Genomic DNA, 27,008 nt, shown 5'->3' with positions numbered 1-27,008 from the left:
CTATGCAGCAATTCAAGAACCCACAGATCTATTAGTATCTCAGCTTCATTAATAACCTTCAGGTTCAACTTTTAAAAAATGAACTGGCAATGATATCAAGCTTAAAAGAATGATAAGCTGATTCTGCAAAGGTCAAGGGATTAGGAGAGCCCAAAGGGGGCCAGCTACTGACCTAGGGTGTGACCTTCATCACAGTGAGAGAACTTTCCTCCCACAGAAATAGCTGCACAGACCAGAGTGGATGAAAGCAGAAGCTCTATGCTCTGGGCTTTGCTGACTGTGAGCAAAATTTGCCCCCCGTGGACGTAGCACTGGAGCCTGGACCACCCAGCAGAGGGAGTAATTAAGCTGGGAAAGGTCACCGATTCATAATTCATGTCAAATGGCTTGATTTAACCAGTAGCCCCCTCCTCCACTAGTGCCTATCTCAATGTTGAGGGAAAGGGACCATCTGAAGATTTCCAGTCCTGCAAAGACATCTGCCTGCATTAGCTGGGGGCAGAATACTCCTGCTGGACCTGAGGACAATCTGGGGCCAGGGCAGAAGTGTGCATGACTGTTCCTATGCAGTTAATGTGTTCAGTTGGGCATCTGGAATAAGGCACTTTATCAAGGCCATCCCCTTATATTTGAGCTCACTCAGTAATCACTTACCAAGTCTGAATAATCTTCAGAGAGCTACCATTTAATAACCGCTTACTGTATGATAAGTCTTTCCCAGGTATTACCACATTCAATCCTTCTGATAGTTCTAGCACGTGGCCATATTATCCCCTCTTGTAGAAGAGGAAAAGGAGGTTAAATGGGGGGTGAGGTGGTTTATATACATTGAATTAACCAGATCCCCAGAATTTATAACCATCTCTGACTAACTCCAAGGCCCCTGCTCTTAACTTCTGCTGGGTCTTGCCCAGTGACAACTGTCTTAGGCTGAAATGGAGGTCATCCAATTCTCTGGGTGACAGTTTATTGTTGTTTAGTCACTAAGTCATGTCCAGCTCTTTTGTGACCCCATGGACTGTAGACTTCTAGGCTCCTCTGTCCATGGAATTCTCCAGGTGAGAGCACTGGAGTGGGTTGCCATTTCCTTCTCCTGGGGATCTTCCTGACCCGAGAATTGAACCCATGTTTCCTGCGTCTCCTGCATTGCTGGCAAATTCTTTACCACTGAGCCACTTGGGAAGCAGGTGAAAGTTTACTGTGGTCCTACTTATTTCATGTTTTGATTAGAGAGGTCAGTGTAGCCTGATCAGTTCATCCAAAGATGGGCAGTGGCTGGAAGGAAAGGAAGCTTTCTGCTCGGCCCTAAATTCTCATCTTGCTTAAACCACTCAACCACATAGCTCAACACCACCTCCCCGCAAAGGCAAGTTGTGAACATTCGTAACTGTCTGTGGCACTTGCCTGGGGCCCAGCCTGCTATGTGTTGACCCTACCCCTGTTGGCCTCTGGCATTCTTGGTCTACAGTGAGGGCCTTGGCTCCTGCTCTGGTCCTGGTGGCCTTTAGCTTTGGACTCTCTGGTTGGTTACTGCACAAGCAACCCATGAACAGCCACTGCAGAGTCTACAGTGAATGTCAGGAAGCATTCACTGTATGGAAAGGACGCATTCCTGCCATTATGCTGATGACCCCTGAGACCCCAGCCCTACTGGCTCAACCCCACAAGCCCAGGACCTCTGTGAGCATCAGTGCCATGCACGTGCTCTTTCTGGCTTAAGTGTGGTAACTCTGATCAGAGGCTCTGCTTTGAGAATCTAACTACACAAAACTTTTTATATCATCTAAAATAGAGAAAAGAAATAAAATTCTGTCATTTGGGTAGGGCCATTAAGGGATGGAGACATTCCTCTTAGAAGCACAGCATAGAGTGATAGTAGGAATCTGCAACAGCTCCCAGGAGAAACCGGGCAGAAGAGATCAGGCTCCTGGTCCAAGAACAGGATTTCCAGAATGTGGAGCCAGGGTTCCCTGGTAGCTCAGATGGTAGAGAATCTGCCTGCAGAGCGGGAGACCTGGGTTCAGTCCTTGGGTTGTGAAGATCCCCTGGGAGGAAGCATGGCAACCCACTCCAGTGATCTTGCCTGGAGAATCCCCATGGACAGAGGAGCCTGGCAGGCTACAGTCCCTGGGGTTGCCAAGATATCAGATATCACTGAGTGAGTAAGGGCTTCTCTTGTGTTGTTGGAAGAGGGTGTTTGCTATGAGCAGTGCATTTTCTTGGCAAAACTCTCTTAGTCTTTGCCCTGCTTCATTCTGCATTCCAAGGCCAAATTTGCCTGTTACTCCAGCTGTTTCTTCACTTCTTACTTTTGCATTCCAGTCCCCTATAATGAAAAGGACATCTTTTTTGGGTGTTAGTTCTAAAAGGTCTTGTAGGTCTTCATAGAACCGTTCAACTTCAGCTTCTTCTACACATGGACATCACGAGATGGTCAACACCGAAATCAGATTGATTATATTCTTTGCAGCCAAAGATGGAGAAGCTCTATACAGTCAACAAAAACAAGACCAGGAGCTGACTGTGGCTCAGATCATGAACTCCTTATTACCAAATTCAGACTCAAATTGAAGAAAGTAGGGAAAACCGTTAGACCATTCAGGTATGACCTAAATCAAATCCCTTATAATTATACAGTGGAAGTGAGAAATAGATTTAAGGGCCTAGATCTGATAGATAGAGTGCCTGATGAACTATGGAATGAGGTTCGTGACATTGTACAGAAGACAGGGATCAAGACCATCCCCATGGAAAAGAAATGCAAAAAAGCAAAATGGCTGTCTAGGGAGGCCTTACAAATAGCTGTGAAAAGAAGAGAGGTGAAAAGCCAAGGAGAAAAGCAAAGATATAAGCATCTGAATGCAGAGTTCCAGAGAATAGCAAGAAGAGATAAGAAGCCTTCTTCAGCGATCAATGCAAAGAAATAGAGGAAAAGAACAGAATGAGAAAGACTAGAGATCTCTTCGAGAAAATAAGAGATACCAAGGGAACATTTCGTGCAAAGATGGGCTTGATAAAAGACAGAAATGGTATGGATCTAACAGAAGCAGAAGATATTAAGAAGAGGTGGCAAGAATACACAGAAGAACTGTACAAAAAACATCTTCACGACCCAGATAATCATGATGGTGTGATCTCTAATCTAGAGCCAGACATCCTGGAATGTGGGCCTTAGAAAGCATCACTACGAACAAAGCTAGTGGAGGTAATGGAATTCCAGTTGAGCTGTTTCAAATCCTGAAAGATAATGCTGTGAAAGTGCTGCACTCAATATGCTAGCAAATTTGGAAAACTCAGCAGTGGCCACAGGACTGGAAAAGGTCAGTTTTCATTCCAATCCCAAAGAAAGGCAATGCCAAAGAATGCTCAAAGTACCACACAATTGCACTCATCTCACATGCTAGTAAAGTAATGCTCAAAATTCTCCAAGCCAGGCTTCAGCAATATGTGAACCATGAACTTCCAGATGTTCAAGCTGGTTTTAGAAAAGGCAGAGGGACCAGAGATCAAATTGCCAACATCAGCTGGATCATGGAAAAAGCAAGAGAGTTCCAGAAAAACATCTATTTCTGCTTTATTGACTATGCCAAAGCCTTTGACTGTGTGGATCACAATAAACTGTGGAAAATTCTGAAAGAGATGGGAATCCCAGACCACCTGACCTGCCTCTTGAGAAATCTGTATGCAGGTCAGGAAGCAACAGTTAGAACTGGACATGGAACAACAGACTAGTTCCAAATAGGAAAAGGAGTACATCAAGGCTGCATATTGTCACCTTGCTTATTTAACTTCTATGCAGAGTACATCATGAGAAATGCTGGACTGGAAGAAACACAAGCTGGAATCAAGATTGCCAGGATAAATATCGATAACCTCAGATATGCAGATGACACCACCCTCATGGCAGAAAGTGAAGAGGAACTAAAAAGCCTCTTGATGAAAGTGAAAGTGGAGAGTGAAAAATTTGGCTTAAAGCTCAACATTAGAAAACTAAGATCATGGCATCCGGTCCCATCACTTCATGGCAAATAGATGGGGAAACAGTGGAAACAGTATCAGACTTCATTTGGGGGGGCTCCAAAATCACTGTAGATGGTGACTGCAGCCATGAAATTAAAAGACGCTTACTCCTTGGAAGAAAAGTTATGACCAACCTAGATAGTATATTCAAAAGCAGAGACATTACTTTGCCGACAAAGGTCGGTCTAGTCAAGGCTATGGTTTTCCCAGTGGTCATGTATGGATGTGAGAGTTGGACTGTGAAGAAGTCTGAGCACCGAAGAATTGATGCTTTTGAATTGTGGTGTTGGAGAAGACTCTTGAGAGTCCCTTGGACTGCAAGGAGATCCAACCAGTCCATTCTGAAGGAGATCAGCCCTGGGATTTCTTTGAAAGGAATGATGCTAAAGCTGAAACTCCAGTACTTTGGCCACCTCATGTGAAGAGTTGACTCATTGGAAAAGACTCTGATTCTGGGAGGGATTGGGGGCAGGAAGAGAAGGGGATGACCCAGGATGAGATGGCTGGATGGCATCACTGTCTCGATGGACGTGAGTCTGAGTGAACTCCGGGAGTTGGTGATGGACAGGGAGGCCTGGCGTGCTGCAATTCATGGTGTCGCAGGGAGTCGGACACAACTGAGCGACTGAACTGAACTGAGTAAGGGCTGAGTGTGGAGCCAGTCAGGCAGCACCTGCCCTGAGTTACATCTCTGGAGGCACCTAGCATCAGAGCCAGTGAGATCAGGGGAGGGAGGCAAAGGCCTCCTAGGAGGGTTGCCCCTGGTTCTTGTCTAAGAGCTTCTGAGAAGATCTCAAAGCTTTAGCTGTTAAATCTTCACAGCAGTTGCTGTCACTGTGCAGCCTATTTTAGGAATTTCAGGTTGTGGACACACCCTTCTCCCATCCTGTGGTCCACAAACCTATCAATTGCCTTTAGACACCTCATGGCTATTCTTTCCTTTCCTGGCAAGGAGGAATTGATCAAGTTAAAAACAACTCCCCCTATGACCACCACCAGTTTTGAAACTCTTATGTCAGTTAATCCACCTGATTAAAATTGATTGAGCACCTACTATGCAACAGACACTAAGCAAGGTCTGGGAAAACAGATGCATGCCTTGCCTTTGCATCACAGATGGTCTAGTCCCTCTCTGGTCTAAGAGATGGATCACTAAGTACATCATTCCCGTGAAGTCTGAGGGCAGGTAAGGCAGCAGGAATATAGGGTCTATAAAGGGCCCTCAGGAGTCTAACCAAGATAGGAAAATGGCACCCTTCTCCTAATGCAGAAGCTCAAAATGAGGAAAGACTCAAGGGCTTTGTGGGGAAAGTGGGGGAGAGAGGGGCATGGGGGTAGCCAGAAGGGACTGAGGAAAGCGGAACCGCGTTCTGTCACAAACCCCAAGGCAGCCTCCAGGATGATCAGGATGGCTTTCAGGGAGGGGAACTGACTTCCCTTTGTTGGGCCATTTGGCTGCTCTAACAATTAGTCCAATGAATAACAGAAAGTCCCCTCCCTCCCACCCACCCTCTCTCAGCCACCTTCTACCCCAGGTGACCACGGTTGTGAGGAAAGCAATTGGTGAGACAAGCCAGGCTGCGCACCCCTCCTTCCGGGGCCCCAGGCTCTCTCTCAGTCTGCGCTTTCCCCCGGGGTTGCAGAGCCGTGGCCCCGCTGCCATCCCCATGTCTTCTCCATCTGGAAGTTTCCTCTGCATCCAGGCCACACTTCAGCAACCTCCTGTTCCTGGTTCCTCCTTCTAGCCCTAGGCTTAACATTTCCTCTTCCTGCCTTGTCTCTCCCCGGGGCTCCAGTGTTGGGCTCCATCAGCCACTGTTGGTTTCTGCTCATTGGGGTGGGTCAGTGGGTGGTTCTCCACCTCCCCGCAAACCCCCATGAAGAAGCCCACTCAGGAACCAAGACTTCATTGGGCTCTGGGCCACACCTCCATAACTTCCCACTTCATCCATTGTACAAAAACCGCTGAGGTTTCCTAAAAGCTCAAAGCCTTCCAGAGGGAGAGCAAGTCAGAGAAACAGTCAGTGCTTTCAGGAGCAGGGCTGAAAAATCCCCCTGAGTATATGTGTCTGAATGTGGCCTCTGTGTGTATGTCTGTGTGGTAGACTGCGCGTGTGCGTGTGTGTGTGAAAGAATTACTCAGAATGAAACAAAACATGTTCCTATCAAGCTTAGCTGATGTTCCTACCAGCAGCCTAGACAATGCATCACCTGGTTTCAGCACTAGGCCATATCCACACTGCTGGGGCGAACCCCTTTAGTACCAGGGCTCTGGCACAACAGGTTCCTTGGGTGGGGGTGGCAAACAGTCATTACATACCCTGAGGGGCAGGTAGCCCTCACAGGCTACCAGCCCCTCCCTTATGAACTTCACAGATATTCTCCCTGAGGCCATCCTCTACCGCCCTCCCCATCCTCCACCCTTTGTTCTCTGCCCCCGCTCCTAGCTCTGGTGCACTTTTCTAATTTGGGAGGCCCGAGAGCCCCACCCTTGGCCCTCTCTTCTCCCACAGCCAGCTCAGCGGTTGGAGGGAGAGATGGAAAGAGAATACGTGTGCAGGAATGAGAAAGTGTACGAAGTAGAAAGGGAGGGAGGCCACAGAAAGTGTGTGGGTATTAGGGGAGTGGACTTCACAGTCCCCATTCAGTTCAGTTCAGTTCAGTTGCTCAGCCGTGTCTGACTCTTTGGGACTCCATGGACTGCAGCACGCCAGGCCGCCCTGTCCATCGCAAACTCCCGGAGTTCACTCAGACTCATGCCCATCAAGTCGGTGATGCCATCCAGCCATCTCATCCTCTGTCCTCCCCTTCTCCTCCCACCTTCAATCATTCCCAGTGTCAGGGTCTTTTCCAGTGAGTCAGTTCTTCACATCAGGTGGCCAAAGTATTGGAGTTTCAGTTTCAGCGTCAGTCCTTCCAATCAACATCCAGGACTGATTTCTTTTAGGATGGACTGGGTGGATCTCCTTGCAGTCCAAGGGACTCTCAACAGTCTTCTCCAACAGCACAGTTCAAAAGCATCAATTCTTCAGCACTCAGCTTTCTTTATAGTCCAGCTCTCACATCCATACATGACCACTGGAAAAATCATAGTCTTGACTAAACAGACATTTGTTGGCAAAGTAATGTCCCTGCTTTTTAATATGCTGTCTAGGTTGGTCATAGCTTTTCTTCCAAGGAGCAAGTGTCTCTTAATTTCATGGCTGCAGTCACCATCTCCAGTGATTTTGGAGCCCCCCGAAATAAAGTCTGACACTGTTCCCACTGTTTCCCCATCTATTTCCCATGAAGTGATGGGACTGGATGCCATGATCTTAGTTTACTGAATATTGAGCTTTAAGCCAACTTTTTCACTCTCCTCTTTCACTTTCATCAATAAGCTCTTTAGTTCCTCTTCACTTTCTGCCATAAGGGTGGTGTCATCTGCATATCTGAGGTTATTGATATTTCTCCTGGCAATCTTGATTCCAGCTGGTGCTTCTTCCAGCCCAGCGTTTCTCATGATGTACTCTGCAGCGAAGTTAAATAAGCAGGGTGACAGTATACAGCCTTGACGTACTCCTTTTCCTATTTGGAACCAGTCTGTTGTTCCATGTCCAGTTCTAACTGTTGCTTCCTGACCTGCATACAGGTTTCTCAAGAGGCAGGTCAGGTGGTCTGGGATTCCCATCTCTTCCAGAATTTTCCAGAGTTTGTTGTGATCCACACAGTCAAAGGCTTTGGCATAGTCAATAAAGCAGAAATAGATGTTTTTCTGGAACTCTCTTGCTTTTTTGCTGATCCAGCGATGTTGGGAATTTGATCTCTCATTCCTCTGCCTTTTCTAAATCCAGCTTGAACATCTGGAAGCTCATGGTTCACATACTGTTGAAGCCTAGTTTGGAGAATTTTGAGGATTACTTTACTAGTGTGTGAGATGAGCACAACTGTGAGATAGTTTGAGCATTCTTTGGCCTTTCCTTTCTTTGGGATTGGAAAGAAAACTGACCTTTTCCAGTCTTGTGGCCACTGCTGAGTTTTCCAAATTTGCTGGCATATTGAGTGCAGCGCTCTAACAGCATCATCTTTTAGGATTTGGAATTCTGTCACCTCCACTAGCTTTGTTGGTAGTGATGCTTCCTAAGGCCCACTTGACTTCTCATTCTCCATTAGCAGTCCCCATTAGCAGCACTAATTGGGCAGTAATTGGTGTAATCATCAAAAACATCCTCGAAAACAGTTAGCTGCCCCAGCAGACACACTTGCTTTCCAGTGACGCCTCGATACTTGGAAAAATGAGCAATTTCCTCTCACAAAGAAACTTTTCAGGACCTAGACTATGGCGTGTTCACAGAGGGGCTTGGATCTTGTCCTGCCCAACTTCCTGTAGATTCATCATACTCCTTCTGAGGGCCAGGTTCTGGTCTTCCTTAGCTGGCCTCCTGACTGGCTGGAACAACCTGGGCTCTTGGTAAAAATCCGGGCAAGTGAGACTGAGCTTCCAACCATGAATGTGAGGATGCATGAGGGCTGATGGTCCTCTCTCCCACCTGTCCTCAACTATGCTCCAACTGAGGAAAGCTGCTCACTCCCCCTTCACTTGGAGCACTTATTTTTGCCTGAAAACCTTGTCCCAGGGTGTGCCTGGAAGGTGCTCCTGTTCCCCTATTCCTTCCAGTCTCACCTGCCTAAAAAACTCAAAACTCTCCTCCTCCAGGAAGCCTTCCCTGATTTGGCTAGTTTAATTCTACTTTGGAATTCCTTCAGCGCTCACACCCTTGCTTTACACTGTATTATATTCACATATCTACCTGCCTTCAGAGCAGTAGTCACTCACTGAGTGTGAATTAGGTTTAAGGTACTGAGGAGATGAAGATTAATGAGACAGAGACCCCAGCTCAGTGAGCTCACAACCTGCTGACAAGTCAATGATAGACTGTTGCTAAACTCTGTGGAAAAAGTGAGCATTGGGCTGATGAGAAAGGGAACACCTGAGAAAGCTTTGGAACTTAGGGAAGGGGCTGTTTTGAGTGCTTCATGTATTTCAGTTCATTTAAACCTCTTGGTACACTGGTATACTGACAAGAGAGTGTACTCTGATACTACTATTATCATCTCCATTTTAAGGACAGGAAAACTGAGGCACAGAGAGGTTTAGTAACTTGCTCAAGGTCGCACAGCTACGACATGGCAGATCTAAACCTAATCCACACTCACTACTGCTCTGAAGGCAGGTAGATATGTGAATAGAATACAGTGTAAAGCCTAGCTCCCAAACCCACAGTCTTAACCTCTATGCCCCACTATGTCCTCTAGGAACCAGCTGGATGATAAGGAAAAGAGGAAAGTTGTTCAGGGCAGAGGGACAAGCAATTGTGAAGTTCCAGAATCTAAAGAGGGCTGTGGCAGAGAAGAGAGGATCTGCAGGAACCATCAGCAAAAGCACGGAGCTTGGGTGGGATGTGAGGATGAGAAACAGGGATTATCACTCTGTGACCCTCGCACAAGCAGCCTGTAGAGGTAGAAGGGGTCTCTGGGAGAGGAGGCTAAAAAAGTGGACGAGGCCAGGTCTGGAAGGGACTGTGCTAGAGTGTACAGCACCAGAGTGGTGTGCTAGAGAGTGTCAGCCTCATCCTGAAGGCCCTGGGAAGTCAGTAAAGGGTTTTAAGTGAGAGGGTGACATAATTAGAGTACCCCATAACGTGACTTCCATGATCCAGAAGAAGGATGTTGAGTGTCTATGCTGGAGTAGTGACAGTGGTGAGGAGGACTGGGGCTCACCATTTTAAAGATTAAAACGAGATGATTTGGTGAGAGACTGAATGTGGGTGGATATGGAAGAGGCAAGAGTCAAGGAGGGCCCTGAGTTTTAGGGTCTAGTTTGGTTTAGTTATGTCCTTCTTCAAGGAAGCAGAGCAGGTTTGTGAAGAAAAATATGAATTCTACCTTGAACAGGTTTGATTCTGGAGGCCTGGGGTAAAAGCGTTCGCAAGAAGAATTTGGGAATGCAAGCCTAGCACCAAGGAGAGAGCGAGGAGTCAGATTCAGAATTGGGAGTCCCTACAGTATGGGCTCTGGAGTGAGACTTCCTGGGTTCAAATTCTGGCTCTATCACTTGATACCTATAAACTGCAGATAATAATAGGGTTGTTGTAAGAATTAAATGATGCAATCCATATTAAGCAGCTTCCCTGGTGGCTCAGATGGTAAAGAATCCGCCTGCAATGCGGGAGACCTGGGGTCAATCTCTGGGTTGGTAAGATCCCCTGGAGGAGGGCAGGGCAGCCCGGTCCAGTATTCTTGCCTGGAAAATCCCCATGGACAGAGGAGCCTGGCAGACTACAGTCCATGGGGTGGCAAAGAGTCGGATATGACTGAGCGACTAAGCACAGCACAGCACATATTAAGCAAGCAACATAGATTTTGAAACACAATAAATCTTAGTGTTTGATACTGTTAGTATTATTTAGTACTTAAAGCCCTCAGAGTAGATGAGATCACTCAAGAAAATATGCAGGGACAGAAGAACGGATGGATGAGAGTTGAACCCTGGAGAAAAAGGAAGGGTTGGGAGGAGGCAGATGAGTGAGAGAATCAGGAGAGGAAGGCGATCCAGAGGGAATCACGCCACAGAAGAGAATTTCACAGTCGATGTGGGCCTGGGCACCTCTGCAGCAAAGAGGTCAAAGAACTCATTTTAAACCAATTTCACGTGTGGCCTCTCTCCACGGTGATTATGGGCATTCTCCCAGGACAGAGCCCATCACGGGCTGAGGGCTCTGCACGCTGTGTGTGGTTGGAGGCCAGCGCTTACGGGAAACAACATGGGACTGTATCTCAGGTGCCTGGCACAGAACTGGATCTTAGTAGGATCTCAATAAATGCCGAATCAATGAATGATGTGAAAACACAGGCCAAGTTCTGGCGCTGCCGCTTGCTAGTGTGATCCCAAGACAGCTATTTTTAGCTTCTCTTGAGAACTCACCTTGTAAAAGAAAGACAATTATATCCACTTCTTAGGGCTCTTGCAGGTATGAAGTGAGACAACATACAAGAGCGTGTTGTGTAAACCGTACCACGTTACAAATGTACAGGAGTAGGCATGAAGGTGGGGGCTGAGTCAGTAAAGTCATTCATGGCACTTCTAGCAAACAGAGACACAGAGATGAGGCTTGGGAGCTGGGATAAAAAAAGGATTTTTATTTTACTGAATGGATGGAGGCTACAATTTAGGAAACAGATTTGTTCTCTCCAGGGGGTACAACCCTTCAATTGCACAGGGGGTGGTGGGCCCCTGACCCAAAACTCACTCTGTTGAGTCCTCCTGCTTGGGTTCTGTTGAAATCAAGGATTAAGACTTTCTAGTTTTGACAGGACCTTTTGTGAATTTGTCACTTTAATTAGTTTTGGCAGTTTATCTGGTTTCTTTTCATTAGTGGAACAGCCAGAGTCCTGAGATTACAAACCCCCTCCAGGCTCCTGGGGGATGATTCCAGTCTTTGGGGTCCTGGTCTTACAAGAATCTTGACTTGGCTCTTCCTGGAAGCTGAACTATGACCACAGGACAGAAGCCAGCTGCAGCAGAGACTCCCTAAGCTGCCCTCAGAGGAGTCTTGTCTCTGTCAAGAGTGGAGCAGCCAAGCATGTCCCTAGCCGTGAAGCTGTCTGGCCCCAGCCCTGTGTTTCATCAATGATACTGTTTTCTCTAGACCAGCAACTGGGTCCAAGGGGTAATTGGATGACTCAGGTCAGAGGACCAAGACCTTTGCAAAGAGACAGGAGTGAATCTTTCACAGCTCTGCAATTTCTTTCCAAGTACTTTTTCTTTATTATGAAGTCAATTTTACAATATTATAATCTTTTTTGTAAAAGAAAAAATTATTCATACCCTCACCAGGGATCAGAAGGCCCAGATTCCAGTTATCTGCTACTTCTTAGCTTGTGTGACCAGGGACCAGTTCCTTAATTTCCTCATTCACCAAATGAACTACTAGCACCCTTACATTCTAGCCTTAGGGCTGTTATAAAATTAAATGAGAGAGGGGACTTCCCTGGTAGTTCAATGGTTAAGAGTCTGTGTTCCCAATGCAGAGGGCCTGGGTTCAATCCCTGGTCAGGGAAAAGATCCCGCACACCACAATGAAGATCTGGCATAGCCAGAAAAAAAAAAAAATTAATTGAGAGAAATTTCCTCTTGGCAATCTTCAGTTTATGGGTTAGTCTCTAGCCAGTGTGCCTGCTGGCTTTCCCTCTGTGGTCTGACAGAAAGAAGAAGGGGTAGGAACTGTTGTTTGTTTGAACACTTGCCATGTTCAGTTCAGTTCAGTCGCTCAGTCGTATCCGACTCTTTGCGACCCCATGAATCGCAGCACACCAGGCCTCCCTGTCCATCACCAACTCCCGGAGTTCACTCAGACTCACGTCCATCGAGTCAGTGATGCCATCCAGCCATCTCATCCTCGGTCATCCCCTTCTCCTCCTGCCCCCAATCCCTCCCAGAATCAGAGTCTTTTCCAATGAGTCAGCTCTTCACATGAGGTGGCCAAAATACTGGAGCTTCAGCTTTAGCATCATTCCTTCCAAAGAAATCCCAGGGCTGATCTCCTTCAGAATGGATTGGTTGGATCTCCTTGCAGTCCAAGGGACCCTCAAGAGTCTTCTCCAACACCACAGTTCAAAAGCATCAATTCTTCAGTGCTCAGCCTTCTTCACAGTCCAACTCTCACATCCATACATGACCACAGGAAAAACCATAGCCTTGACTAGACGGACCTTAGTCGGCAAAGTAATGTCTCTGCTTTTGAATATACTATCTAGGTTGGTCATAACTTTTCTTCCAAGGAGTAAGCGTCTTTTAATTTCATGGCTGCAGTCACCATCTCCGGTGATTGTAGAGCCCCTAAAAATAAAGTCTGACACTGTTTCCACTGTTTCCCCATCTATTTCCCATGAAGTGATGGGACCGGATGCCATGATCTTCATTTTCTGAATGTTGAGCTTTAAGCCAAATTTTTCGCTCTCCTCTTTCACTTTCATCAAGAGGCTTTTTAGCTCCTCTTCACTTTCTGCCATAAGGGTGGTGTCATCTGCATATCTGAGGTTATCGATATTTCTCCCGGCAATCTTGATTCCAGCTTGTGCTTCCTCCAGTCCAGTGTTTCTCATGATGTACTCTGCATAGAAGTTAAATAAGCAGGGTGACAATATACAGCCTTGATGTACTCCTTTTCCTATTTGGAACCAGTCTGTTGTTCCATGTCCAGTTCTAACAGTTGCTTCTTGACCTGCATACAGGTTTCTCAGGAGGCAGGTAAGGTGGTCTGGGATTCCCATCTCTTTCAGAATTTTCCACAGTTTATTGTGATCCACACAGTCAAAGGCTTTGGCATAGTCAATAAAGCAGAAATATGTTTTGATCAGCCATAAAAAAAATAAGCATTTAACTCCAGGCATTTAATCCTTGTATACTATAAAGCAGACCTTATATTTCCCAATCTACAGATGAAAAAGTTGAGGTTCAGAGAGCTAAGATACAGTGCCTCAAGTGATACAGTTGGTAAGTGACAGAGCCAAGAGCTGAACCCAGGTCTGTCTGGCTCCAAAACCCATGCTCTTTCTTCTACGCAAAGTCAGTGTGAACTTGGCTTCTTTCCTAGCCCTTCCCCTCCAACATCGTTCTCACTTCTCAGGTAATGCAGAGAGCGCCCTAGGCTCACGATGGTTAGGTCCAGGTCTAAAACTGCTTTCAGTTCAGTTCAGTTCAGTCGCTCAGTTGTGTCCGACTCTTTGGGACCCCATGAACTGCAGCACACCAGGCCTCCCTGTCCATCACCAACTCCCGGAGCCTACCCAAACTCATGTCCATTGAGTCAGTGATGCCATCCAACCATCTCATCCTCTGTAGTCCCCTTCTTTTCCTGCCCTCAATCTTTCCCAGCATCAGGGTCTTTTCCAATGAGTCAGCTCTTCGCATCAGGTGGCCAAAGTATTGGAGTTTCAGCTTCAGCATCAGTCCTTCCAATGAACACCCAGGAATTTAGGATGGACTGGGTGGATCTCCTTACAGTCCAAGGGACTCTCAAGAGTCTTCTCCAACAGCACAGCTCAAGCATGAATTCTTCGGTGCTCAGCTTTCTTTATAGTCCAACTCTCACATCCATACATGACTACTGGAAAAACCATAGTTTTGACTAAATGGGCCTTTGTTGGCAAAGTAATGTCTCTGCTTTTGAATATGCCATCTAGGTTGGTCATAACTTTCTTTCCAAGGAGCAAGCGTCTTTAAATTTCATGGCTGCAGTCACCATCTGCAGTGATTTCGGAGCCCTCCAAAATAAAGTCAGCAACTGTTTCCACTGTTTCCCCATCTATTTCCCATGAAGTGATGGGACCAGATGCCATGATCTTCGTTTTCCAAACGTTCAGCTTTAAGTCAACTTTTTCACTCTCCTCTTTGACTTTCATCAAGAGGCTCTTTAGTTCTTCTTCACTTTCTGCCATAAGGGTGGTGTCATCTGCATATCTGAAGTTATTGATATTTCTCCCGGCAATCTTGATTCCAGCTGGTGCTTCATCCAGCCCAGCATTTCTCGTGATGTATTCTGCATATAAGTTAAATAAGCAGGGTGACAATATACAGCCTTGACGTACTCCTTTTCCTATTTGAAACTAGTCTGTTGTTCCATGCCCAGTTCTAATTGTTGCTTCCTGACCTGCATACAGATTTCTCAAGAGGCAGGTCAGGTGGTCTGGATTACAGATGATGATTTCTGACCTTGAACCTGTATCTGCTTTCCTGGTTCCCAGACTGCTTTGGCCTACAAGTGTTAGTTGCACAGTTGTGTCCGACTCTGTGCAACCCTATGGACTATATACAGCCTGCCAGGTTCCTCTGTCCATGGGATTCTCCAGGCAAGAATACTGGAGTGGGTTGCCATACCCTTCTTTAGGGGATCTTCCCAACCCAGGGATTGAACTCATGTCTCTGTCTCCTGCATTGGCAGGCAGGTTCTTTACCATTAGCAGCACCTAGGAAGGAATGAGAGAGGGGCAAATATACCCTTGGTTTAGGTAGTTTGAGGCAGCTTCCCTCATAGCTCAGTTGGAAACAAATCTGCCTTCAATACAGGAGACCCTGGTTCGATTCCTGGGTTGGGAAGAGCCACTGGAAAAGGGATAGGCTACCCACTCCAGTAGGCTTGGGTTTCTCTTGTGGCTCAGCTAGTAAAGAATCCACCTGCAATGCAGGAGACCTGGGTTTGATCCCTGGGTTGGGACAATCCCCTGGAGAAAGGAAAGGCTACCCACTCCAGTTTTCTGGCCTGGAGAATTCCGTGGACTGTATAGCCCATGGAGTTGCAAAAAGTCAGACACAACTGAGTGACTTTCACTTTCACTTTAGATAGCTTGAATTGTTGAGGACCTTTCTTAAAATAAAAGCAAGACTGGACTCTCAAAAACACCTGGGCATTGAGTTAGAGCTCTGCAAATTCTTCTCTATCTTTCAGGCAAGGGGGAATTCCTGGAAACTCTTATAATGGCTTGGAAGGGCAAGCTTTGCAGAAGTCACAGAGCTTTGCCTAGAGTTACTATGTTGGTGTGGGGGTGAGGGGTACAGGGTGACATCTGCTGGAAATACTGATAAAGCTGTTTTGTCAGGAACCCCCTTGGGATTCCATGGATGAGTGTGTTCCAAATAATGGTATAAAGTTACTCCCACCCCCCAACTCAGGACATCAACTTAATTCTTCACCAGCGGAACAGGTTGAGCTGATGTCTGTTTTCTTAGAGAAGATTGAAAACCTTCACAAAAGTGGCCAGATGCTTCAGTAAGCAGGAGATGGGAGAGGTGGAGAGAGGAGATCAGTGGTCCTCCAGGTTGGGTCAGAGTCCTCTCGGCTCCAATCTGCTTGGCAAAGCGGTGGGTCTGCTTGTGTCTATTTCTTTGTATCCATGAATGTCAGACTGCTCCCTTTACATCTCTGCTGGGGGTATGGAGGGGAGGAGGGAATGGGGAAAGGTTCCCTATTTAGAAATTGCATTGAGATGGGAAGACAATATGACACATCGGCTCATGTCAAAAGAGCTCATTCTTCCCGCCTACAGCATTAGCAATTTCCTACTGAGGTTTAATTTTTTAGAAATTATTATTTTGTTTTAATTTATTTTATTTGTAGCATAACTCAACAGGACACTGCAGCTCAGAGCAGGGTGGGAAGTTTCCAAGGGCAGTCAGGCCACTGCCTAAGAGACTTGGGGTGGGGGGCAGGGGAAGTGTACTTTGGTTATTTCTGATCAGAGTAGAGCATAGGAGTGGGAGGCCGCTGGCTTTTGCCTCAAACCTCCTCTCACTTTGCCTCTTGCCTCACCTCCACCCGCTTCTCCTGCTTCTGAGCAGTCTGGCCTATGGAGTGGGGGGAATCCGGTTTACAACGCTCCAGCCACGACTGTACAGGAATGAGAGTAACGAGGGAGGAGAAGCCCAAAGCGAGTCTGGACATTTTAAACTCACCCTCTTCTTCAGAGCCAGCAAAACCTCACTCCCTCCTTCTTTTCCCTGCTCAGCTTTCTCCTTTCCTCTCCTGCAAAATCCTAGAGTGTGGTTGCTGGAAGAAGCCTCAAAGAGCTTCTCATCCCACTTAGTCATCTTGTCAATAAAGAAACCAAGGCTCTTACGGGAGCATGACTGCCCCGAGGCTGGTTTGGTGCACCAGCCCTGGGACCCAGCTCCCTGGGGCACAACTCTGTGCCCTTATTTGCCTATGCCTTGCTGGCTCTGTGCCTCCTTCACTTTCCCATCTTTAACACAAAAACTTAGAATGTCTTCCTGGGACTTCCCTGGCAGTCCATGGTTAAGACTCTGAACTTCCACTGCAGGGGGTGTGGGTTGGATCCCTGGTCGGGGAAAGAAGATCCTGCAAGCCAAAGAGAGGACAAAGAATAATCTTCTTCTGAGAGATAAAAGTTGAGGGATACACGGGGATGATCCAGAGAGATGATATGGGGTGGGAGTTGGTAGGGGGGTTCAGGATTGGGAACTCATGTACACTCGCGGCAGATTCATGTCAATGTATGGCAAAACCAATACAGTATTGTAAAGTAAAATAAAGTAAATATAAAAATTAAAAAAAAAAAGTTGAGGGATAACAATTTCACTTCTTTCTCTCCTTCCCTACCCAGGTCTGAATAGGACTCTGGAGTCTGAATTTAGTCTTTTCATATGGAAAGAAACCTAGATGTGTTTTGGGAGTGGGCTTGCAGTCTAAAAGTATTCTCAAGAGGAAAGAGTCCCATTTTTACATGAGGATTTTTTCTTTCTGCTTTGTGGCTGGTTATGTGAACAAATGTATCAGCAGTTAACTGTGGGGAGAGGGCAGGAAGATGACAACTAGGGCAGAGCTTTTCTCTTAATGTAAGAATTATTAAATAACTACTTTTCCTTTTATCTCTCTTTCTGAATCAGCGTTTCTTTATGGGCCCCTTTATATACATGCCAGTTCTGTGTCTCTCTGCTCTCTTCGTCTCTCTCTTATATTTGTCTCGCTACATGTCCCTCTCATCCTCTGCCTCTCCATGTGACTCTCTTTCTCTTATCTGTCTCTCTTATCACTCTCATACACACACACGGTCACTTACACAGTCCAGATTCAATAGTTATTGACTGAACAGGGAGCCTGAGCCCCCTGCCCACAGCCCTGTCAGAGCGAACCTTTTTCTCCCCGTGTGGTTGAGAAATGCCAGGTCCGGAGCTGCTGCCGGGGCGCCAGAGACGCTGCAGAGCTGCCTGCCGAGTGTGGAGGCAGAATCCGGGAACAATGAGAAATTATCTGTTAATTCTCGGTTTCTGCCACCTGCTCTGCTCCGAACAGGCTCCTTTGCCTTCAGTTTAGATGCAAATTCCCCCACTCGTTGTAAAGCAAAATATTGATTTCCCTGCATCACAGGCCTGGGCCCTTGGAACGGACCAGTGTTTTTTTTTCATTCTCTGCAAAGGCAAAACAAGGCGCTTTGTTCTGCAAATTTCCCCAGGAACTGGAGAAGGGGAGGGAGAACTTGCTGCTGAGTAACAGAGCTGCCATAAACAGGAGCAAAGAGCTGTTAGTCTCCACTTGTTATTTTATATAAATACAAACCTGCCCCCTCAGAAATCGCTAATGAGTGTGTGACAAGGGGCCTCTGAGCTCCAGTCTCTCCAGGTGGTGGAGGGAAAACCGATGGGACCCCTGGGCTCCTCAGGTGGGTCCTTAAAGCACTGGGAGGAGAATGGGGACTCCACAGCCTCACTCGTTCTCGGCACTGCAGCTGAGCACCTCTCACAGGAAGGTGGCCTGGGTTGCATTGTGTGGCCGGGATAGTGTCTTCTCAGTAACTCCCGCCTGCCTTCCAAGTCCTCCCGTGTCGCAAGCTCCTGAAGCCAGAGTGAAAGCTTCGAACCCGCCGCAATTGCCCGGCCTACCTCCCTCTCCTAATGGGGTGCCCATGCCACCAGTTGCATCAACGGAGCCTTCAGCACCATGGACAGAGCTAGGGAGCGCAGGCCGTTTGCCAGGGTCCTCTCAAGCATCGTCTTGACCCTCCGTACCTGGGACACTAGCTGCCCAGGGCTGTCAAGGGCCGGCTAGCTCAGATGGCGCACGATGGAGACCGCCAGGAGCTGGGGCTCCGAATCTCCTCTCTCCGGGAAGTGAGTCACCCCCGGAGCCACTTCCAATTAGCGTGTTAATTAGGAGGAAAGACCTTCCTCCTCCACCCGCCACCCGGATACACACCAGTCCCCTGGCTTTCAGAGACTGCAGCTAAATTTTCCTTCTCAGCTCCGGGAAGGCAAAGAGACTTGAACCTGGAGTTTCGGGTGAACCCCACAGAGGAAGAGGCCCACCCGCCGACCAGCCGAGAATGCAAGATTTTTGTGAGAGGCCCCGCTGGGGCCTGGCGGCTGTCCACAGACCTTCAGGTTGAAAGGGGCACCTAAGAGCCCCCTCAGTCAACCTGCTTCTGGACCTTACGCCACAGTTCCGAGAGGCGAGTTCTGCCCAGTCTAGCCTCAATCCTTCCGTTTAATTTTCGGTCTTTTTGGCTCTTGTTATGCTTAACAGCAAGCGTAACATCGGCAGTGTTACACCGAAGCGGGGAGATGGGTCTGGCGGGAACCGAGGGCCCTCTTGAAACGCCCCCCGTTCTTATTCGCCAGAAACTTTCCCCTCCGGTTGCCATGGAGAGAGACGGCCGCTGCCTCCCGTTGCCATAGCAACGTGCGGGTACCGCGGACAGCAGGAATGCGGGGCTCAGAAAGTCTTTTTGCAGTTCACATCGCCCCACAGTCTTGGGGTCTTCTGCCTTCGAAGCTGGGACAGGGGGCAAGTCTGACTAACTTCCCCGATTAGGAACCCTGGCCAAGGTCCTCCCACTCCTAGCAGGGTCATCCATCTTTCTAGAATAGGTTTCTCCATTTCGTTGCCACTTGTGTGGCATGCGGCAATTTACTCAGTGTTTTCACAACCACTGTCTTTATATCTCCCCGCAGCCCGTGAAGCACTCGTTTTCATTTCTACCCCTTTCACAGAGAGGAAAAATTGAGGTTCTGGGAGGCCCAAGGTCACACCAGGCCGTGAATGCGGAGCCGGATCCTAGGCTCTTTCCCAGGTCTTGAACCCTCCAGGATGCGGGACAACTCGGTCCCTCCGCCTTGAACCGCCCGGACTCAGACCGGTCGCTGAGTGTAGAGGGGGCGGCCGTGAGGCGCCAGACTTGCCAGCTGCCGCGGGATGCCACGTGAGGGGCGGAGACCCTGCGGGGAAGTGATTAAAAGCCGAACGGAGCCGGAGGGGGCCGCTGCGGGGAGGGTCTTCTTGGGGCCGCCTTGCCCCGCCCCAGTCCGGCCGCGGCGCGGGTTCCGGCGGCTGCTTGGAGGGCTGCGGTGTCCGGGGCATGAGTGGGGTGCGGGGGACCGGGGAGCCTCGGTGCCAGGCGGCGCTCGAGGTCCTGGCCTCTCTGTGCCGGGCCCGGCCGCCCCCTTTCGGGCTGGACGTGGAGACTTGTCGGAGCTTCGAGCTAGAGCCCCCAGAGCGGAGTCCGAGCGCTGCCGACTCAGGTAACAGGAAAGCAGAGGCCCCTTCCCTTCCTGGAGTCTCGCCCTGGCTGTCCCTGCTCCTCAAAGCCCCAGCTTCGGGAACCCCGGAGCTTAGGTGGAGAACTCTAGCTCAGGATTCTGGATTCGGATCCAGCCCCGGCTAGCGCACTGGCCATCGCTCGCAGGACATAGAGACGCGAAGGGGATCCGGGAGGGAGAGAATACCCGCTGCTCAAGCCTGTGCGACTCTGCGGGGCCCCGCGGAAAGCCGGGTTCCCAGGATGCGGCTCCCCGAGGGGCCTCAGTTTCCCTTTTGCTCTCTCTGCTTGCCCCGCGGGCGATCTTCCCGGGGAGGGGGTCCGTGGAGCAAGCAGGAGACCAGGGACATCCCGGCTGAGGAAGTAACTCGTCTCTTCGGAGGCTGTCAAGGTCCCGGGCGCGTCTGTCGGTCTGTCCCGTCAGTTCATCTGATCTCTCGGGGAAGGCGGCCCCAGCCCCCTGGTTCTCTCAGGGAGAAACTTGGGTCTGCGCCTGGCACGAGGTCTTTGTGTCCGGGTGTCTCCGACTGCGAGTGGCTTTCTGCGTCTCCGCTGGGGGGCGGGGGGCGGGGTGGGGGAGGGTGTCTCGGCATCCTCCCCGCCGCACCCCCCACTCCCCACCCCTATAACTCGCTCCCTCGGTCTCTCTCTGACTCACTCGGACTCGGGGCCGATGAGCGACGGAGCCGGTGTCTCTTGCCGACTTCGCCAAGCGGGCGCCTCCTGCCCGAACGGCGCGGACCCTGCGCCGGACGCAGTCCCAGGCGGCTGCCGAGCCCAGGAGGGAGCCCGAGCCGGGTCGAGCTCGCCGGAGCCGGTGAGTCCGGAGCGCGAGCCCCGCGGGGCCCGGGCCTGGCGCGCAACTGCGGCGTCTCCCGGGAGTCGCGACAGCGGGAATGGCGTGTCGCGCCCTGGCGGCGGGAACCGCCGGAGGGTGGGCGGCGCGGCGGCCGGCCCGCCGCGGGTATTTACCTGCCTCGCCCGCGCCGCGCGGCCGCGCTCGCCCCCGGCAGCCGGGCTTCTTTGTCCGGATCCCGGTGTCTGGAGGGTCCTGGGCGGGAGGGAGGAACGGGCGGTGGGGAGAGGCTGGGAGCAGTGTGAAACCCCGAGAGAGAATACGGAGGGGGTGGGGAGGTCCTGCAGGGACCCGGGCTCCGGGGTTCCTTTGGCTCCACAGACTCCACCCCTCCTTGTACCCAAACCCTGACCCCCGTGGCGCTGGGCCTAGAGGTTCGCTGGGGTCGCCCCGCGGCGGCGCATCATCCGCGCGGGAGAGCGAGGAGGGGGCCCCGAGAGGCGGGAATTTTATCTCCACGCTCTTCTCCTGGGACCAGAAGCGGGGACTGGAGCCGCGGTTCTGGGAGGAGATACAGGTGGGGTAAGCGCTCCAGAGGCCGTAGGTTCCAGGCCCTGTTTTCACTTGAGGTTAAAGGTCGGAGATGTAGCTAGGTCCTAGGTTAGGAACAGGGCTGCTGGGGAGTAGGGGAGAGGGAGGGGAGTAGTGGGCCTGGGGGAGGCTTGTGTGCGTCAGGGGGCTGTGTCCAACCGTGGGGCGGGTGGAGCCCACTTCGGCTCTGTGTGGGTTGTAGGGGGCACTGCTCCCCCCAACTCTGGTCCTGGCAGTGTTTAATCAATGAGCTGATTACTGCAGCAGAAAGGACTGAGGTTAGATATGCAGAAGAACTTTTAGAGGGTGGTACGGTAGTGGAGGTTGATTCTTCTTGAAGAATCTCTGAACAAATTAGGCCCAGTAAGTATTAACAGATTTTGGTTCTCAGGTGCCATCACCTCCTGCAGTACCCAACTCCATATGCCTGTCAGACACACAATTTTCCCCAAGTCAGGGAGTCTTTTCTTGCCTGCCTCCCCAGCCCCCTTCCCTTCTTTGCTCCAGTGATCCTTCTCCAATGGGTTTCTTAATGCTTGCTCTGACCCCCCTCAGACCCTAAAGGGGCTAATTCAAGGTGAGAACACACCTGTCGAGTTCTGGATGGAGACTGTTCCTCCTGTCTGTTTAGAGAAGAAATGCTAAGGGTGGGGGGCAGCTGGCATACGTATGTACACATCCTGATACAGGGAGGCATTGGTGTTCTGACTCCAGAGGGACACCCCATAGTCTGCAATGACAGGTACCTGGATGGCCAGGCTGGGGATGAGGGAAGGCTGAGGAGTAAGAGCCAGCAGGCCCAGATGAATCAGTATGCCTTCTCTGCAGGCTGCTTCAGAAAGCAAGGTTGAGTTGTCAGCCCTGGGGAACTTTAACTTTGGCTGCTGAGTCACAAGCCCTGGGGCCAAGCTGTGGGGGGAGGGGTCTGAAAGGGATGGGAGAGGCAGAAGAAGACCCTTGATCAGAGCAGGAAAAAGAAAAATGGTTAAGTGTGGCTTTGGGATCTTGCAGGCTTAGGTGTGCATGGAGTCTAGGGTGATGCTGTGGAATTTGGGATCAGGCCCTGAGGTTTCCCACCTCCCAGGCATCCCAGAACAACTGCATTCCAGAACTGTCTGGGTCCAGATTCTCCATTCAGAGAAATGCTGCATCTTTTCATTTGCAGTTTCATGAAAAATGCAAGTGATGAGAGTGTTCCCAGATCCCTTTGCCATTGAATGTTTTCCTCTGCATTTCTACTCCTGTAAGTCTCCAGCTTATGCGATTTTAAGTAACACCCTGAGATTCAACAACTGAGATTCAGACTCTACTATCATTTTCAGGGACCCTCTTATATGCCAAGGTCTGTGATACGAATTGCACAAGAAATCTCAATCAGACCCTGAATTGGAAACATTTTGTACACAGCTCTCGGAGCTAAAAGCAAGTCCCATCTTTTCTTTAAAAACATTAAAGGTGAAGGGTCTGCTTTCCTTCTTACTATCCACCTGCCCTCACCACCACCCCCCCCACCCCCAGCCCAGGGATACTAGCAGGCAGTTCTTCACCTTTCTTTGTGTCCTTTGCCTTATGGAGGTGAATAAACTTTTTTTTCATAAGCCAAGTTGCAGAGTGTTAGGTGTGGGTAGCTTGGGTTCTGATAGCATTCTCAAGGTAGTAACAAGTACAGAGTTGTTCCAGAAAATGCAAGGATCTTTTGAGAGAGCCTGAGCGGCCCTGCCCCTCCTGGGTTGGCAGGCAGGAATGATTATTCTCTGGTGCACTTATGGCCATGAGATGTGTGTGATGTTTGTTCACTTTTCTAATGACTCTGGAGATGTTCTGTGATTCAGCCACCTGGCTTTGAAGTTGGCCTTTTGCAGCACAGATAATATTTCTCCTGCTTGTGATGCCAAATTAAATGCACAGCATTTCATCCAAGCACACAAAACAGTTCTGTTTCTGTAACTGAGTCAGTCCCTCACTCCTTGATGGAAGGAAGGAATTCTGCAGATTTTGCCCTCTCTGGGGAAGAGTGCAATACAGAATCCTTTAGAACCCATGGTGATGAGATTCAGACTATGGTGCGTCCTGGGCTTTAAGACTCTAGAACCAGGATCAAGGATCTAGGCGTTGTAGAGCCCTTGGATTTACAGTTCTAGAAGTACCTTCTCTCTGTGTGGGCACTTCAAGAGTGGGGATGGTAGATACAGAATGTTCCATCCTCCCAAGCTCTGCACAAAAGGTATGTTCTTTTCTAATTGCTCTAGCATGACTGGGTCCTCCCTGTCCACAGAGTTGGGGCATGAGGTGTGACTGGGAATAATGAGGACTAGGATTGAAGCGTGCGGATCAGGCCAGTTTTTTTAGGTCTGTGTAGGGCTTCCCTGGTGACTCAGATGGTAAAGAGTCTGCCAGCAATGCAGGAGACCCAGGTTCAACCCCTGAGTCAGGAAGATCCCCTGGAGAGGGAAATGGCAACCCACTCCAGTATTCTTGCCTGGAGAATTCCAAGGACAGTGGAGCCTGGTGGGCTACAGTCCATGGGGTTGCAAAGAGTCGAACACGACTAAGTGAGTAACACTTTCACTTTCCCACAGAACTGTCTGGAGTGGGGTGGGGGGAACATAGGGTAAGAGAAAAGTCCTGACCCAGCTAAGTGGCACCCCTGCTAGACCAACTTAGGAAAAGACGCCTAAAAACAGAAGGTGGAGAAAAAAGGGAGGGAGATTTAAAAATAAAAACAGAAGGACACAGCCACAGCTAGGAACTGAAAGCAGAGGGACTGAAAAGTGGAAGTGAGCAGTACATCCAGCTCTGGATTCTCCAGGTATATGATACTACCTTATCCCTCCCTTCTCTCTATGCGGGGGCTGAACTGTTTTTCTTGCTCCATGAGGACCAGGCAGACCTCTTTTATCACTGGTTACAGGTATAAACAGGGAGACGGAGGTGGAGGAAAAAGAATCCAACATTCTGTTTGCCCCTCTCCCCATCATCCCAGCCTTGACTGCTCCATTCAGAGGGGCCACATGTCCTGACCACCAGGCAGAAAGGTACAGTTACCATCCACCAAAATAATAATACTAAAATAATCCATAAATTAATGCCAATGCTCTGTTAGCTATGACACTTCATATTAGTCTCCGATTTATCCCTGAATCCTCTAATGATGGTGGAAACAGGCACCCAGTCATAAAGCTTGGTGCGGCTGTAATTAGTCCAGCATTGTCTCTCCTCATCACAGCTTTTCCAAGAGCATTAATTCCTTCTCTGTTTGGACTCCACTAATTATCCCCATCGGTAGTTCAGCCTGGATCTCTGAAAGAAGGAAAGGAAGCAAAGGCTTCCTGCTTCCCCTCCCCCCTAACTCTGAATTTTAATTATACCAGGTTCTCCTAATAAATTTACAAGCAGAGCTTATTATTAATGGAAGATGTCTGTGAGCCTCAGAAGAAAATAGCCTTCATTGTCCCAACACACACACACACTCTCTCTCTCTCTCTCAGGGATTTCTCAGGTACATTTCCAGATGGGACTTTTCCAGGGGTCATTGATTATTTGCCTGATGGCTATAGTTTCTGCATCTTCCAGGGAAGGAGAAAGAGACGGGGGATGAGGAGGCTGGCCCCCAGAATTCTGCCCACGTTCAGAGGGTCAGGCCAAAAACCTGAAGATGCTCCCCACCCTCTCCTAATTATAGTGAAGAAATGCCTCCCCAGCTTCTTTGCCCAGACTTTGCCTCTGGACACTTTAGCTCTGCCTCCAAACCCCTCAGACCCTGGGCTTTGACATCAGAAAGTCCCCAGTTCAAATCCCAACTCTTCTGCTTAGGTACACTTTGTACAAGTTACTACCTTAACATCTCTCAACTTAGTTACTTTATCTTTGAGAAAGTGAAAGTGAAGTCGCTCAGTTGTGTCCGACTCTTTGTGACCCCGTGGACTGTAGCCCACAAGGCTCCTCTGTCCATAGGATTCTCCAGGCAAGAATACTGGAGTGGGTTGCCATTTCCTTCTCCAGGTGATCTTCCCGACCCAGAGATCGAACCTGGGTCTTCCACATTGCAGGCAGACACTTTACCCTCTGAGCCACCGGGGAAGCCCTTCTTTGAGAGGTGAATATTAATTTCTTAGGTAGGAGGTAAAGATTAAGAGATCTTATAAGGGGCACAGCACTTACTATATAGAAATAAATAATAAATGCTGTTACTAGGGCTTCCTTTGGAGAAGGCAATGGCACCCCACTCCAGTACTCTTGCCTGGAAAATCCCATGGATGGAGGAGCCTGGTGGGCTGCAGTCCATGGGGTCTCTAAGAGTCGGACATGACTGAGCGACTTCATTTTCACTTTCATGCATTGGAGAAGGAAATGGCAATCCACTCCAGTGTTCTTGCCTGGAGAATCCCATGGGCAGAGGAGCCTAGTGGGCTACGGTAGTCCATGGGGGTCACAAAGAGTCAGATGCATCTGAGCAACTAACACTTTCATTACTAGTGTTTGTATTAATGGTTCTGACCAGACTCTTTTCCCTTCCTAGATTAGACACTGCACCTTCCAGGGTTTGGGGCCTCTGAGTTTCTTGCTGGCTGCTCCCTGAGTTGTGTGGGTCTGTGCCTCCAGCTGTGTTTGCTGGGAGCTCCTTCACCGAGGCAGCTTTCGCTCTGCAGAGCCTGACATTGCCCATTTCTGAGGGTCCATCAGCGACCCCAGACCCTGCAGCCAGCTTTCTCCAGCTTTGAGGGGAGCAGAGGAAATGGTCCTTTCTTTTCACTTCTTCTCTCCAGTTTATCTTTTCAATTACAGTCTGTTAGCAAGAATGTCTGTTACTGTTACAAAATGGATCTTCCTGACATGGAAGCCCATTAGAAACATGGGAACAATGGCAAGCGATGAGAAAAGCTGATAAATCCTAACACTATGGGTGGAGAGAAGAGGAGGGGGCACTGAAGTATCAGGGCTCTGTCTCTGAAGAAAGAAGTGTCAGTGGGGAGATAAGAAACACCTGGGTTGCTAATTAATAGCCTACCGTTTTCCAGAGAGAGAGGGAGGCCATGAGCCATCCCCCCGTCAGACACAGTCTCACTTAAGGTGACAGGCAGGTCCTGCCCTGATGGCCTTCAGGGAGTCATCAGGAGAGAAGGGGCCTGATCATCATCACCAGGAAAGAAGGGTCTTAAAGTCTCTCACATGTTTGCCCCCTGGTCCCATGTCCCCCTTCCCTGCCTCAATGCCCAAGCTTTGGGTCCATTCTGTACCCAGTGAACTGTTACCCACCACAAAAACAAAAACCAGGAAGAAGTAACAGCAACTTACCTTCGGGAACTTTCACCACATATTGGGCTTCCCAGATGGCTCAGTGGGCAAAGAATCCACCTGGCAATGCAGGAGACACAGGAGGCACGGTTCAGTCCCTGGGTTGGGAAGATCCCCTGGAGGAGGAAATGCACCCCACTCCAGTATTCTTGCCTGAAAAATCCCGTGGACAGAGGAGCCTGGTGGGAGCCTACAGTCCAAAGGACTGCAAATAGTCGGA

At 49.3% G+C, this 27,008-nt stretch overlaps 1 protein-coding gene across 2 annotated transcripts in view; it reads left to right on the top strand.

Annotated features, from left to right (window-relative positions):
- SYT6 (synaptotagmin 6) overlaps positions 19,414 to 27,008 on the top strand; it is a 66,813-nt gene continuing 59,218 nt past the window's right edge. For both annotated transcript variants that reach the window (XM_018045941.1, XM_018045940.1), the window contains exon 1: positions 19,414 to 20,089. The gene's annotated coding sequence lies outside the window, so the exon portion shown is untranslated. The remainder of the gene's footprint in view (positions 20,090 to 27,008) is intronic.

Source organism: Capra hircus, chromosome 3 (assembly GCF_001704415.2).
Source record: "Capra hircus breed San Clemente chromosome 3, ASM170441v1, whole genome shotgun sequence".
NCBI classification, from domain to species: domain Eukaryota; kingdom Metazoa; phylum Chordata; class Mammalia; order Artiodactyla; family Bovidae; genus Capra; species Capra hircus.
This window is presented reverse-complemented; position numbering and strand designations above follow the sequence as displayed.